The sequence below is a fragment of the Acomys minous genome, assembly GCF_964271855.1.
Source record: "Acomys minous genome assembly, chromosome: 8".
Lineage (NCBI taxonomy): Eukaryota > Metazoa > Chordata > Mammalia > Rodentia > Muridae > Acomys > Acomys minous.
Window position 1 is genome coordinate 4,262,513 of NC_140489.1, and position 14,464 is coordinate 4,276,976.

The window sequence follows — 14,464 nt, forward strand, 5'->3', positions numbered from 1 at the left end:
CCCAATCCAGGGGATGTGGTCAGAAATGGGGCACTTGAGTTCATGTGAGAGTCAGTTCTCACTCTCCACTCAATGGTGGAGAATGTCCTGTTCATTGGCTAGGTCTTGGTAGGGGTTCGAGGTTTACTGCCTATATTCTACTTGGCTGCAACCGACTTCTTTTAAATTGTACTTTTGGCCTGAACATTGGAAAGGGTTTGACGTAGGTAAACATGGTCAAAAGTCCATGGCTATAGATGAAACAATCCCTAGTATACCAGAGTGCTCATGGTCAAGGTGTCAAACTGCTTCACTAATATTTATGTTTATAACATCGATTAGTGCTGCTCTCAGCTCTCGGTGTGCAGAGTGTAGTGAGTGATGGAGATATTCATCATGGGTTAAAGTGCTGAAAATGATTGGCAGTGTACTCACTCACAGAAGAATCAATGGTTCCACCTTCTCACACAAATGTTAATTGCATATATCTGAAAAAAGGCAGAGAGTATGAAATGCATTTCCTCAGAGGATTAGGACTTGAACCTCAGCATCCTGCTGCCTGACACAGGTGTTTGCACCTCCTTCTTCCTCTGCTGGACTATGGGTTTATCTAAGAAGGACCATCTCATGAATATGCAAATTACTTGAGTCTATGGTGGTAAATACAAGGATTCCACACCCCTAAAACAACATCTGGTCAGTGTCCTCTCCACAGTCAGTGAACACATCATCCCTAAGGATGGAATGGAGCTGGATCATCCTCTTCCTCCTGTCAGTAACAACAGGTAAGGGGCTCACCAGCTCCAAATCTGAAAAGGAGCCAGGGACTGAGGTGACAATGCTATCAACTCTGCTTTTGTCTCCACAGGTGTCCACTCCGAGGTCCAGCTGCAGCAGTCTGGGGCTGAGCTGAGGAGACCTGGGTCCTCAGTGAAGTTGTCCTGCAAGGCTTCTGGCTACACCTTCGCTAGCTACACTATGCACTGGATGAAGCAGAAGCCTGGAGCAGGCCTTGAGTGGATTGGATATATTATTCCTGCACTTGGTAGAACTGGCTACAACCAGAAGTTCCAGGGCAAGGCCACACTGACTGTAGACACATCCTCCAGCACAGCCTACATGGAGCTCAGCAGCCTGACATCTGAGGACTCTGCGGTCTATTACTGTGCAAGAGACACAGTGATACAACCACATCCTGAGTCTGTCAGAAACTCTGGAGGTGCAGAAAGCTACCCTGAGCCTGAGAAGACAGAGGACATTAGCCTGGAGACTTGCTCAGAAATAATCATTTTGAACATTCATTTTTCTGCTTCCTTCTCACCATGCTGTAGTGCCTTTGTCTACCTTGTAAAAGGACATCTATGAGTAAAGTGATGTTAGTTTAGGATACCTCTACAGTACACCAGACCTTTCAACATCTTCTCCACTGACCATCTCCATCGACATGTTTCTTCTTAATAAAACAATATAGAAGGGGAAACCATGAAGATGCATTGATAGAGACCAACTCCAACACACAGTGTAAACCAAGATGGGTCACATTGATGGACGGCCTTTCTGCTAGGGATTGTTCAACAGCCCAGGTGAGGTCCTTTGTCCTGAGGAGACTTATCTTTTACAAGTCACTCTAGCCAGGATGTTAGTGATAAGCTCCACCACTCAGGGTAAACTGAGGCAGGTCGCAGTGTTAGTGTATGCTCATCTGGTGGCTGGTGTTTTTCTACGTAGTTTAACTATTCATCTTCCAGGCTATTTCCTTGATATTTACACTTCAACTCTTAAAGATCCAGGCTGGTGTTTTTGCTATTTCTACCTTGGCAGACAAAGCAAGGCAGATTTTTATGACCCCCCCACACACACACATGGACACATCCAATTAATACACAACCCAAGGGAGCTCCCAAAGACACCATTCATCCACATATACATGAACATACACACACACACACACACACACACACATGTATTCATGTATGCATGCAGGCAATATATACAATCAGACATATAAACAGACAGACAATTTTTGTATGAAACATATGGTTTCAACAATTTCTTAACTTTACCCTGGGTTCTTTTATTATGCAATAAAAAGACTTTCTATGTATGGAAAAATTACATCATTCAAAAACAAATCAACATGTTACATGAAAGGTGAGTTTCAGTAGAAATATTGATCCTAATATCTAACTAGGTACTTTGTTTATTACAACTTTAAAGCAGTAGTTTTACTCTATCTTCATTATGAATTCAAAGTTGAAGTTTTATCTTTTGCTAATTTCAAATGTATGTTATGTGTTCAAAGAAATAACATTTTTTATGTCAATGTTTTTCCATGACTCAGGTGTCTCTCTTGTCTTGTACAGATAAACATGTTTCTTTCCCTTTTCCATATTCATATTCTCTTTCTTATCATGATGCACACCTGGGCTGTCTCCTTGGAGTAAACCTAGAATTAATGTATTTACTTGATTATTCATTTAATGCAATGTTGTTTTCCATCTTGCTGTAAGTCACATGGATGATTATAGTGCTCCTAACAGTTTTCAGTATATTACAGGGGGGCTTAAAGTTATTTAAATCAATTAGAAAGCATCAGGAATTATAATATCATCTGTCGGAAATCTGACCAACAGAGAGAATAGCACCTATATGTGCCAGATATAATGTATTTGCATGGAAAGGCAGTATAGCAACCATAAATGGTCCTGCATGAGTTGTGCAAGAAACAGTGGGCTGCCTCCAGGAAGCTCATGTGCTTGCTTTTGCCAATCCAGAATGTGACTGATCCTAGCAATGCATGACAAAATGAATAAATTACTCAATGATAAAAATATCTCTGGATCATGAGTGCAAAGAACTTTATCTGGAATAGTGGAGAATAATAATATGAATAAGGCCTGGAAACCCCAATTCACTAACCTCAGGTCAAACAAAAACTCAACCAATCATGTCAATTCTGATGTAACCTGAAGGTGTCTTGTTAATTCTGGCTTTGTGTTTCAGCAGAAGATCTAGTCTCTTAGATTGTAAGATATACTTATATTACAAAGCATAGCCACAGAAGTGTATTTCCTATAATTTGGTCAAAAGTATTTTTAAATAATTTCATACAACTCATTTATCACCTCATTCTATGTTCATATCATTGGCCCATATTTCCTTCTCTCCTAGTCTCAGTAACATGGCCTATATTCTCAAGTATTTACAGAACACTGATGCAGCATCAACTGTCACAGTCCATTGCATACACTGTGGTCTCCCTTTTTCTATAAAATACTTGGTTTTGGATAGTGGGTGAATATCAACCAGTAGGGAGACTTATGGTACTTCATAATCTCAAGGAAAATAATTCAGTATGAAGAATTTTTAGATCAGAATATTAATATTGCATATTCCTACAGAAGATACTCACTTTCTGTAAAAATCTAAATGTCATGTGCTTCATATGGATAAAATCTTATGGGAATGTGCAGGCATGAATATCCTAGGCCAATTCTTTGCTCTAGATTTTGCAAATACTTGGTGAATTTGAAATGTTAAGAACACTGCTGTCTCCTACTTGTGGAAACCAATAATTGACCAGAATGCAGGGGAATCTTTTGTGTCTGGTTTTGGCTTCAATGCAATTCTGCAGTGCACTGCAAAAGCATCTGTTAAGTGTCTGTAACACCTTGATTCAGTGACTTGTCTGATACCTGCTGGAGAAGTTACTTTCAGGACCCAGATACTTCACACTACTTGAAGAGGAGATCTCCACAAAGGGTTGTGGATTTGTAAATACATCCCTGAAGCAGAGATTTAGCGCTGAAAAATGTTTTTCAAGTCACAAGTTGGTCATTACCTCCTGTTCAGAATAAGCAAATAGTCCACTCCCTTCTAATAGCAAGTCTTTGAGAGTTATAAATAATAGTGTTTCCTAAAATATATGTTAAATAATTCATATTTGAGATTCAAGGATACAATCATATTTTTCATTTTCATGCCTGCTTTTAGGCAAAAAGAGTCTCCTTTGTGTCTCAGAGAAAATCAACAAGCTTACACAAGGTGTAGCTGTCAACTAATCAGAATGCAGGTCAATTGGGTTATGATGCATAGTTTAAATAAAAAGTCCCCCTTGTGGTTTAGCCTAGAGGCACCTTCCAATCAGCTTAAAGATCAAAGATTGGAAATGCTTAATTGTGGTTTTCCCTTTTAAGAGCCTTGGACCAGATCAGCTGGGGCTGCCATCTTCCCATTTGATGGAGGACTCAAGGTCTGAGCTCTGAGCTTGTTAAATAAAGTGATTCTGTGCAGTTTACATTGTATTCAATTCCTGGTGGTTCTTGGGGGGTGTCTTGCAATCCAGATATTATAATATGCTAAGAGAGGCAAACAGAAATGGAATCCAGAAGGACTATATCACTGTCTTCCATTTTCAACACAGAAAATAATCTTTTAAAAAATCTCTAAACCTCTTGCTAGATTCAGCTTTCCTTTAGACTCTACCAATTCAGATTGTTGAGGCTTTAGGTGTCTTTGGCTACTTCTTCCAGGCATTGACATTTTTCTGCCTCCTCCACTGGATCCTGTTGCCTCCCATATTTTGGGAAGTTGTTGGGTCCACAAGTATTTCTCTTCTGGCCTTTAGGACTTAGGCTATGAAGAGACCCTTTGCAAAGGTGTTTTCATGCCTTGGCTAGGAAAGTCTTGAATTGAAAAGTTTTCTTGTGTTAAAAAGCCACTTTTTTTTCTCTCCATGGAAAGAAACTGCCTCTCTGGGGTTTGCATGTGTCAATTTTTGTTTTTCTTCATCCATCTGGAGACCTTGCTGCTGTGCAGGGGTCTGTCTAATTATGGCACTGTGAGCTTCTGCTCTAGAAACTGCAGTTCCTTTGCTCTTGAAAAGAACTACACACCTCCTCTGTAGTCTTATTTTCTATATAAGTTCTTGCTAGATTAATGTAAATTCTGCCTTTGATGGACTCCAGTTGTTGAACCTATTTTATAAAACAGTGTTTGTTTCTTATTTCTTAACCTGGCTACCAAAACAATATTTGAGATTCTTTCACAATACAAGGCTTCACAATACAATCCGAATATTTAAACTCTTTTCTTAACTCTCTTTGCTATTATGTATCACTCCCAGCAAACATCCCAGCCATATTTGTACTTTGTAGATTTCTTCTTTGGATTTCTTCTGCTTCAGCTCCTAACTCTGTATCTTCCTTGGGCCTCTCCCTGTGGATGAATTCCCTAACTTCTCCATCCCTGGATGGCAGGAAGTCCAGCCATATTCTCTCCTTTGGTCATCAATTGTCTGTAGGCTGTTTTAGTTACACAAAAGGAGGACAATTGGAAAGAAGGGTTTACACAACACTTAGACAGTAATGCAGAAATTAAACTGCACAATAACCTTGTGCCTACAACAAGCCCGTTATAGAACACTGATCACAATCACATAGGACCATCTCCCACAGTCATTGGACACAAGGTTGTTACAGACATACTTGATGCTTTGCTGAAGACTCTTCAGTTGTTACTGTTGCTGATTTATTTTTTTTGAGTTATTTATTTAATTTTATTTTTATTTTATTTTTTAATACATTTTTATTAATTTATTCATATTACATCTCAGTTGTTAGCCCATCCCATGTATCCTCCCATTCCTCCCTTCCTCCCACTTCCCCCCTACTCCCCTCCCATCCCCTAAGTCTGTGTCTGAGGGGGACCGCCTCCCCCTGAATATGCTCATACGGTATCAAGTCTCTCCTTGGTGACCTATTATCTTTCCTCTGAGTGCCACCAGGCATCTCCGTCCAAGGGACATGTTCAAATATGGGGCACCATAGTTTGTGTGAAAGTTAGATCTCCTTCTCCACTCAACAGTGAAGAATGTCCATCGGCTAGTCCGGGTAGGGGTTCAAGGTTTTTACTGCCTATTTTTTCCTTGGCTGTTGCCACAGTTTGCGGAGGACCCCAGGGCCCAGACTCGCCTGTAGTTTTCCAGGACCCACTGGATCCTTCCATTTCCTCTTTCTCCCAGGCTTCTCACACCTAAAGTTTCAATAGGATGTCCTCCCCTCTTACCCACTATCCTGGTAGGTACAGTTTTTCATGGGGATGTACACCTTGGACTAGTGTCTCGATATAAGTGAGTATATACCATTTAGCTCTTTTTGCTTCTGTGTGAACTCACTCATTATGACAATTTCTAGTTCAATCCATTTGTCCACAACTTTTGGGAATTCCTTGTTTTTAATAGCTGAGTAGTATTCCATAGTGTAAATGTACCACAGTTTCTTTATCCATTCTTCTATTGAGGGACACGTAGGTTGTTTCCAAGTTCTGGCTATTATGAATAAGGCAGCTATGAACATGGCTGAGTATATGTCCCTGTTGTGTGGTAGTACATCCTCTGGGTATATTCCAAGGAGTGGAATAGCTGGGTCTTGAGGAAGCCCTATTCCCATTTTTCTGAGAAAGCACCAGATAGCTTTCCAAAGTGGTTGTACTAGTTTGCATTCCCACCAGCAATGCAGGAGTGTTCCTCTTTCTCCACACCCTCGCCAGCATGAGGTGTCAGTTGAGTTATTGATCTTAGCCATTCTGATGGGTGTAAGATGGAATATCAGTGTCGTTTTGATTTGCATTTCTCTGATGACTAAGGAGGTCGAGCATTTCTTTAAGTGTTTCTCAGCCATTTGATATTCCTCTGTTGAAATTCTCTATTTAGCTCTGCGCCCCATTTCTCTATTGGGTTATTTGGTTTGGTGGTGTTTAATTTCTTAAGTTCTTTATATATTTTGGATATTAGACCTTTGTCAGATGAAGAGTCGGTGAAGATCTTTTCCCAGTCTGTAGGCTGTCGCTTTGTTCTCTTGACAGTGTCACCTGCCTTACAGAAGCTTCCCAGCCTCATGAGGTCCCATTTATTAATTGTTGATGTTAAGGCCTGGGCTGTTGGTGTTCTGTTCAGGAAGTTGTCTCCTGTGCCTATGAGTTCCAGACTCTTCCCCACTTTTTCCTCTAACTGGGTTAATGTCTGTGGTTTTAGGTTGAGGTCTTTAATCCACTTGGACTTGAGTTTTGTGCATGGTGACAAATATGGGTCTAATTTCATTTTTCTACATGTAGACATCCAGTTAGACCAGCACCATTTGTTGAAGATGCTGTCATTTTTCCATTGAATGGATTTGGCTTCTTTGTCGAAAATCAGGTGAGCAAATGTGTGTGGATTCATCTCTGGGTCTTCAGTTTGATTCCATTGATCCACTAGCCTATTGCTGTGCCAGTACCATGCTGTTTTAATTACTGTTGCTCTATAGTACAACTTGAGATCAGGTATGGAGATTCCTCCAGAGGATCTCTTATTGTATAGGATTGTTTTTGCTATTCTGGGCTTTTTGTTTCTCCATATGAAGTTGAGAATTCTTTCAATATCTTCAAAATATTTAGTAGGTATTCTGATAGGGATTGCATTGAATCTGTAAATTGCTTTTGGTAAGATGGCCATTTTTACTATGTTGATTCTTCCAATCCACGAACAAGGTAGATCCCGCCATCTTCTGATGTCATTTTCAATCTCTTTCTTCAGAGGTTTAAAGTTTTTTTCAAATAAATCCTTCACTTGCTTGGTTAGGGTTATTCCTAGATATTTTATATTGCTTGTAGCTATCGTGACGGGAGTAATTTTTCTAATTTCTTCTTCTGCCTGTTTGTCATTTGTATATAGGAAAGCTACTGACTTTTTTGAGTTTATTTTGTATTCTGCCAATTTGCTGAAGGTGTTTATCAGCTGTAGGAGTTCTCTGGTGGAATTTTGGGGGTCACTTATATACACTATCATATCATCTGCAAATAGGGATAATTTTACTTCTTCCTTTCCCATTTGGATCCCCTTGATCTCCTTTTGATGTCTCATTGCTCTGGCTAGAACTTCAAGAACTATATTAAAGAGATATGGGGAAAGTGGGCAGCCTTGTCTGGTCCCCGATTTTAGAGGGATTTCCTTGAGTATCTTTCCATTTAATTTAATGTTGGCTATTGGTTTGCTGTATATAGCCTTTATTGTGTTTAGAAAAGTGCCTTGTATTCCCGATCTCTCCAGAACTTTAAACATAAATGGGTGTTGGATTTTGTCAAATGCTTTTTCTGCATCTAAAGAGATGATCATATGTTTTTTCTCTTTCAGTTTGTTTATATGGTGGATTACATTGATGGATTTCCGTATGTTAAACCATCCCTGCATTCCTGGAATGAAGTCTACCTGATCATGGTGAATGATGTCTTTGATATGCTGTTGTATTTGCTTTGCGAGTATTTTGTTGAGTATTTTTGCATCAATGTTCATAAGAGAAATTGGTCTGAAATTCTCTTTTTTTGTTGGGTCTTTGTGGGGTTTAGGTATCAATGTGACTGTGGCCTCATAGAAGGAGTTTGGTAATATTCTGTCTATTTCTATCTTTCGGAATAGCTTGAATAGTTTCGGTATTAGCTCCTCTTTAAAGGACTGGTAGAATTCTGCGCTGAAACCATCTGGCCCTGGGCTTTTTTTGGTTGGAAGACTATCAATGTTTGCTTCTATTTCTATAGGCGAAATAGGGCTATTTAATTTGTTTATCTGGTCTTGGTTCAATTTTGGTAAATGGAATTGGTCGAGAAATTTGTCCATTTCCCTTAAATTTTCAAATTTTGTGGCATAAATGTCTTTGAAGTAGATCCTTACGATTCTTTGTATTTCTTTGGTGTCTGTTGTTATGTCTCCCTTTTCATTTCTGATTTTGTTAATTTGGATACCGTTTCTTTGTCTTTTAGTTAGATTGCCTAACGGTTTGTCTATTTTGTTAATTTTCTCAAAGAACCAGCTCTTGGTTTTGTTGATTCTTTGGATTGTTCTCTTTGTTTCTAATTTATTGATTTCAGCCCTGAGTTTGATTATTTTCAGGCGTCTACTCCTCTTGGGTGTTTCTGCTTATTTTTTTCCTAGGGCTTCCAGATGTGTTGTTAAGTTGTTTATGTGGGATGATTCCATTTTCTTTTTAAAGGCACTTAGTGCTATGAATTTTCCTCTTAGCACTGCTTTCAATGTGTCCCACAAATTTGGGTATGTTGTTCCATCATTTTCATTGAATTTCAGGAAGTCTTTTATTTCTTCCCTTATTTCTTCCGTGACCCATGTGTCATTAAGTAAGAAGTTGTTTAGTTTCCACGTGTTGGTATGCTTTTTGTTATTTCTATTGTTGTTGAAGTCCAGCCTTAGACCATGGTGATCTGATAAGATACAAGGTATTATTTCAATCTTCTTGTATCTGTTGAGGTTTGCTTTGTCACCAACTATGTGATCAATTTTAGAGAACGTTCCATGGGGTGCTGAGAAAAAGGTATACTCCTTTGCGTTTGGGTGGAAAGTTCTGTAGATATCTGTTAGATCCATTTGATTCATGACATTGGTTAATGAGGTTATTTCCCGGCTTAGTTTTGAAATCAAAGTCCTATCCTTGATTGAAAGTGGGGTGTTGAAGTCTCCCACTATTAATGTGTGGGTATCGATGAATGGGGCAAGCTTTGTTAATAACTCTTTTACAAATGTCGGAGCCCTTGTATTCAGAGCATAGATGTTCAAAATCGTGATGTCTTCCTGGTTGACTTTACCTTTGACAAGTATGAAGTGTCCATCCTTGTCTCTTTTGACTAATTTTGGTTGAAAGTCTATTTTATTAGATATTAGAATAGCTACCCCAGCTTGTTTCTTGTGACGATTTGCTTGGAATATTTTTCCCCAACGTTTTACTCTGAGGCAATGTCTGTCCTTGTGGTTGAGATGTGTTTCTTGAATGCAGAAGAATGTTGGGTCGTGTTTATGCATCCACTCTGTTAGTCTGTGTCTTTTTATTGGAGAGTTGAGACCATTAATGTTGAGAGATATTAACGACCAATGATTGGTAAGCCCCTTCATTTTTGGTATTTGTAACAATCGAGTTTTTGTGAAGTTGTTATTTTGCAATGGTGTAGTTATTTATTTCTTATGTATTTTTGGTTGTAGTTTGACCAGTTGGGGTGGAGTTTTCCTTCTAGTAACTTCTATAAAGCCCGATTTGTTGCTAGGTACTGTGTGAATTTGTTTTTGTCATGGAATATCTTGTCTTCACCTCCAATGGTTATTGATAATTTTGCTGGATATAGTAGTCTTGCCTGATATCTGTGTTCTCTTAGCGTTTGCAGAACCTCTGTCCAGGACCTTCTGGCTTTCATGGTCTCTGCTGAGAAGTCAGGAGTAATTCTGATAGGTTTGCCTTCATATGTTACTCATCCTTCTTCTCTTGCCGCTTTTAATATTTTTTCCTTGTTCTGTATATTTTGTGTTGTTATTATTATGTGGCGGGAAGATTTTCTTTTTGGGTCTATTCTATTTGGTGTTCTGTAGGCCTCTTGTATGTTCGTATGCATCTCCTTCTTCAAATTGGGGAAATTTTCTTCTATTATTCGGTTAAAGATATTTTCTGGGCTGTGGAGTCGGTTGCCTTCTCTTTCTTCTATCCCTATTATTCTCAAGTTTTGTCTTTTCATGTTGTCTTTCATTTCATGAATGCTTTGTGTCAGGAACTTTTCAGATTTAGCATTATCCTGGATGATTGTTTCCAATTGTGTGATTGTATCTTCAAGTCCTGATATTCGTTCTTCCATTACTTGCAATATGTTAGATAAGGCCACCTCTGAGATGTTTGCTTTCTTTTCTGTTGCTTCTCGATCACGTTTTTCTTCCGTGCGTTCTTTTATGATATCTTCCATTTTTATCTTCAGGTCTTGAACTGTTTTAATAATTTCCTTCATCTGGTTATTTGTGTTTTCTGAAATTCTTCAAATGCCTCTTTATATGACTCTTTTAAGTCATCAGCCCTCTTGTTTGCTTCCTCCTGCATTTGTTTACAAAATTTATTTGTTTCTTCCATTATCATCTTACTTACTAAGGATTTGAGGTGGTTTTCATGTATATCAATTGTTTTTGGGTTCTCCAGTTTGTTTTCATTAGGATTGCTGGGATCTGGAGATGCCATCCTGTTTTGGTTTTTGTTAGCATTCTTTCGTTGTCCCCTTGTCATTTTGGTGACTCTAATGTTGGGAGGTGGTTTGTAGTGACCTTCCCTGTTTGGGAGTGGATAGTTGATGTCTGATTATAGGTAGGGTGCCCTTACCTGTGGGGAACAGGGAGTACTTCCCTGGACCAGGCTGGTGATTCAGATTCTACTCCTGTAGATTTTTCTCAACACCTTAGGCTCCAGGCTGAGTCAAGCGAAGTAGGTTTCTGTTTGGGCCTTTTCCCCTTACTGCTGTATCTCAAGTCAGCAGTATTGGGATCTAGAGTAAGGTCAGCACACAAGCTCTCTGGTTGTGTAGGTTGATCCCAGCTGTCTGTCTTTCCTGTTGCTTTGTAGCCAAGACCCCAGGTGGATCAGATCTTCTGGGTTGTAGCTGTCTTTTAGCTCTGCCTCTACACTCTGTAGGAGCGTCCAGCCTTTCCCATGAATTTGGGAGTTCTTGCTGGGTCTGCAGGAGCTGACACAGCTAGGATCTGTCTGTTGGAGATTACAGGATCTGTGCCTGTAACCATACGGTTTCAGGCCACTGGCAGTATCTGAGTAGGTAGCAGTTTCCACGCCCCTTATGCCAGGCCACTCACAGCTTGCTATAAATTAGTAATTATACCCTGCATGCATGAGCCACAGCTCCCTATATTGTGGGATACAGCTAGGGAGAGCCCAGTCAGAGCCAGCAGTTCGTCCCTGTGGCTGGCGACAAAAGCCGCTTAGACTGCTCCCAGAAGCTTTAAGGCAGCAGTTATTCCCTGTCAGCAAGGCCCACAGCTGCGGATAACGGGCGGTCCTAACGAGGGTGCGCCAGAATGACCCCTGCTAGGTCTGTTGTTCGGGGAGAGCCCAGTCAGAGCCAGCAGCTCGTCCCCTCGGTGGTGACAAATCTCCTGTATTTTCCCTTTCTGTTAGAGAAAGGCAGATTGCGTCGCCTTAGGGCAGCAGTTATTCCCTGCCAGTAAGACCCACGGCTCCCGATAACCTGGGTGGATCTGTCGCGGGCCCACAGAGATGGACCCAGTTAGATCAGTTGTTTGGGGAGTGCTGGCAGCCAGGCCACACAGCTGGCACCAAGGCAGTTCAGACCGCTGGCGTGAATCTCCTGCCGGAGTACTGCCAGTTCCCTTTAGGGCAGTAGTTAGTCCCTGCAAGCATGACCCGCGGCTCGGCTCCCTATACCGTGGGCGGACCCACTGGGCTGTGGGAGCAGACCATGCCGGTTTCAAACTGCCCCAGTTTGCAGGGTTAATCCTTTGTGTCTGGCTTCAGCTTGAGCGCAGGACGCGGACACGGTCCCCAGTTCTAGTTGTTTTTGGTGAGACTCGCCACCTGTGTTTCCACCCGGGTTAGGCAGGTGCCCTCCGCAGTTTGGCGTGGTGTGGATGTAGAGGATCAATGGTAGTTTCACCCTATTCGCTGAGACTCCTCAGGCTTTGGGCTCCGGAAAATCTCCTCCCCAAATGGCGAATTTGGGTTTTTTGTGCTGGCTACAGCTTGATTGTGGATTCCTTTTCAGAGTTTGGGGAGTGCGTTTAGCCCTCGGGGCTGTCGCTTGTCCTGGGGTTGGACCCCCTGGTGGTCTGCGGAGTTTGGGGCCCCACTCACCTACAGTTCTCAAAATCCAGCAGGCTGTGGTTCCATTCAAGTCCCTGGTCTCCTCGGAGAAGATCAGCTATGGTGCCAACTGGTCGACGCCATCTTGGAATCCCCCCCACTGTTGCTGATTTATGAATTTATTCCAGAGGAATGGGTTGCATCATTTGTATGGAACTTCCTTCTGAGGTAAGTTACATGTCTCAAAGCAGTGTTAATTTCTTTTTGTCTTACTTGACTTTTGCATAGAGTTGTGTTTTTATCTGGCCTCTGTGTGTGTGTTGCTATTTTTGCTTGTTTTAAGCCTCTTTTAATCATTTCTTGGCTATGTGTTTGCATCTACAGAAAGAATGAAAGGGAGTGTAGTTGGGTGACTATGGGCATAGGAATGACCTGGGAAGACTTTGGGGAGGGATTCAGAGCTTAGAATACACACACACACACACACACACACACACACACACACACACACACAGTTCTTTGAGACATCATATATCCAATAATGCCACTGAGGTCACTTTGTGTTGGCCATTTCTGTCTGGGCATGAATTCACACTTAAGTGTGGTATACAGAATTATATTCTATTAAGCAATCATTTTTTTCTTTGTAAGGGAGTGTCAGTTTCAGAAACTTCTTGGTTGGTGTTGAAAGCCTATGTCCATGCCCTCTCTCAACGTAAGGATCTTATCAGGGTTAACTTGGTTCAGGCTCCATTCCTGAAGCTGCAATCTCTGTGAGTTCATATGTGCATCCGTCCTCCTGTATCTGCAACACTCTCTTTCATTGGAGTCATCTATCCTTTCTGGTTTTTATAATCTGTTCATTATTTAAATTTGTTCTTAGATGTAAGGCCTAACCATGAAGTTATTGTGAGAACCAAGGGAAATTGCAATATCTATTGCCATTTTCATCACCTGTGGGGTCTCTCTGTCCATAACAAAGGTGGAGTTATCCTGGAACTGCACTGAGATGGTCTATTAATAACTTGTGTCTCTGGGAGCAGCACTGTCCTCCCATGAAGATGCCTCTGTTCAAAGACTCCCAAGTTAAAATAAAATGCAAAGTACATCAAGTGCTTTATACTCAGCTTCATACAAGAATATATCTCCCATAAACATAGAGTATGAACAAAACCACTGAGAAAATACTCAAAAGGAAATACAAGTCTTATTTGCATATCACTAGTTTTGCATACACTTTCAATAGGTTTAATAACTCTGGTAAAAAATACTGTAACCACAGATCAATAAAACCACTCCACAATCTGAAAGCAAAATTATCCCATTAAGATAAATAAAATTACAAATTTAAAATAAACTGTTATGAATTGTTCATTATTTCTAGAAATCTTGTTATTAAAGTAAAACTGTACTCCACAACCTAATTTTCATTACTTAAGTTATACTCACTTTTATTTCTCATGCCACATGCATTCTATGTCTAGATTTATTTTTATACTATTTCAAGAGCATAGATTTCACATACTTTTCTTATAAGTGTTCACTTTGGTTTATTCTACACCAGTGCCTATGGCTTTCATTTCCCCACACCAATTCATGTGTGAATCTTTGTGTGTCCAGTATGATACCTCTCTGCTTTAACTTATTATGTTCGTTTTATATATTCTCTCCCTCAATTTCTTCGACCACCAGGGCATAATTCTAGACTCTTGCCTTCTACAAATTAAACACAATAATATTCAAATTGTGAAACAGTATATGATTAAACATATGAAGCATTTGTCTTTAAGGATCTGGTGATCTCATTCACCATATTTTCCCAGGTTAATCCACATAATTAAATACTCATAATTCATGCTTTACAA

The 14,464-nt window shown here is 40.3% G+C and overlaps 2 gene segments (V, D, J or C); both read left to right on the top strand.

Annotated features, from left to right (window-relative positions):
• Window positions 1-14,464, top strand: part of LOC311603266 (immunoglobulin heavy variable 2-5-like) — a 153,295-nt gene that overhangs the window by 114,441 nt on the left and 24,390 nt on the right.
• LOC311603261 (Ig heavy chain V region 108A-like) lies at window positions 684-1,414 on the top strand. The segment is given in 2 exons: window positions 684-764; window positions 848-1,414.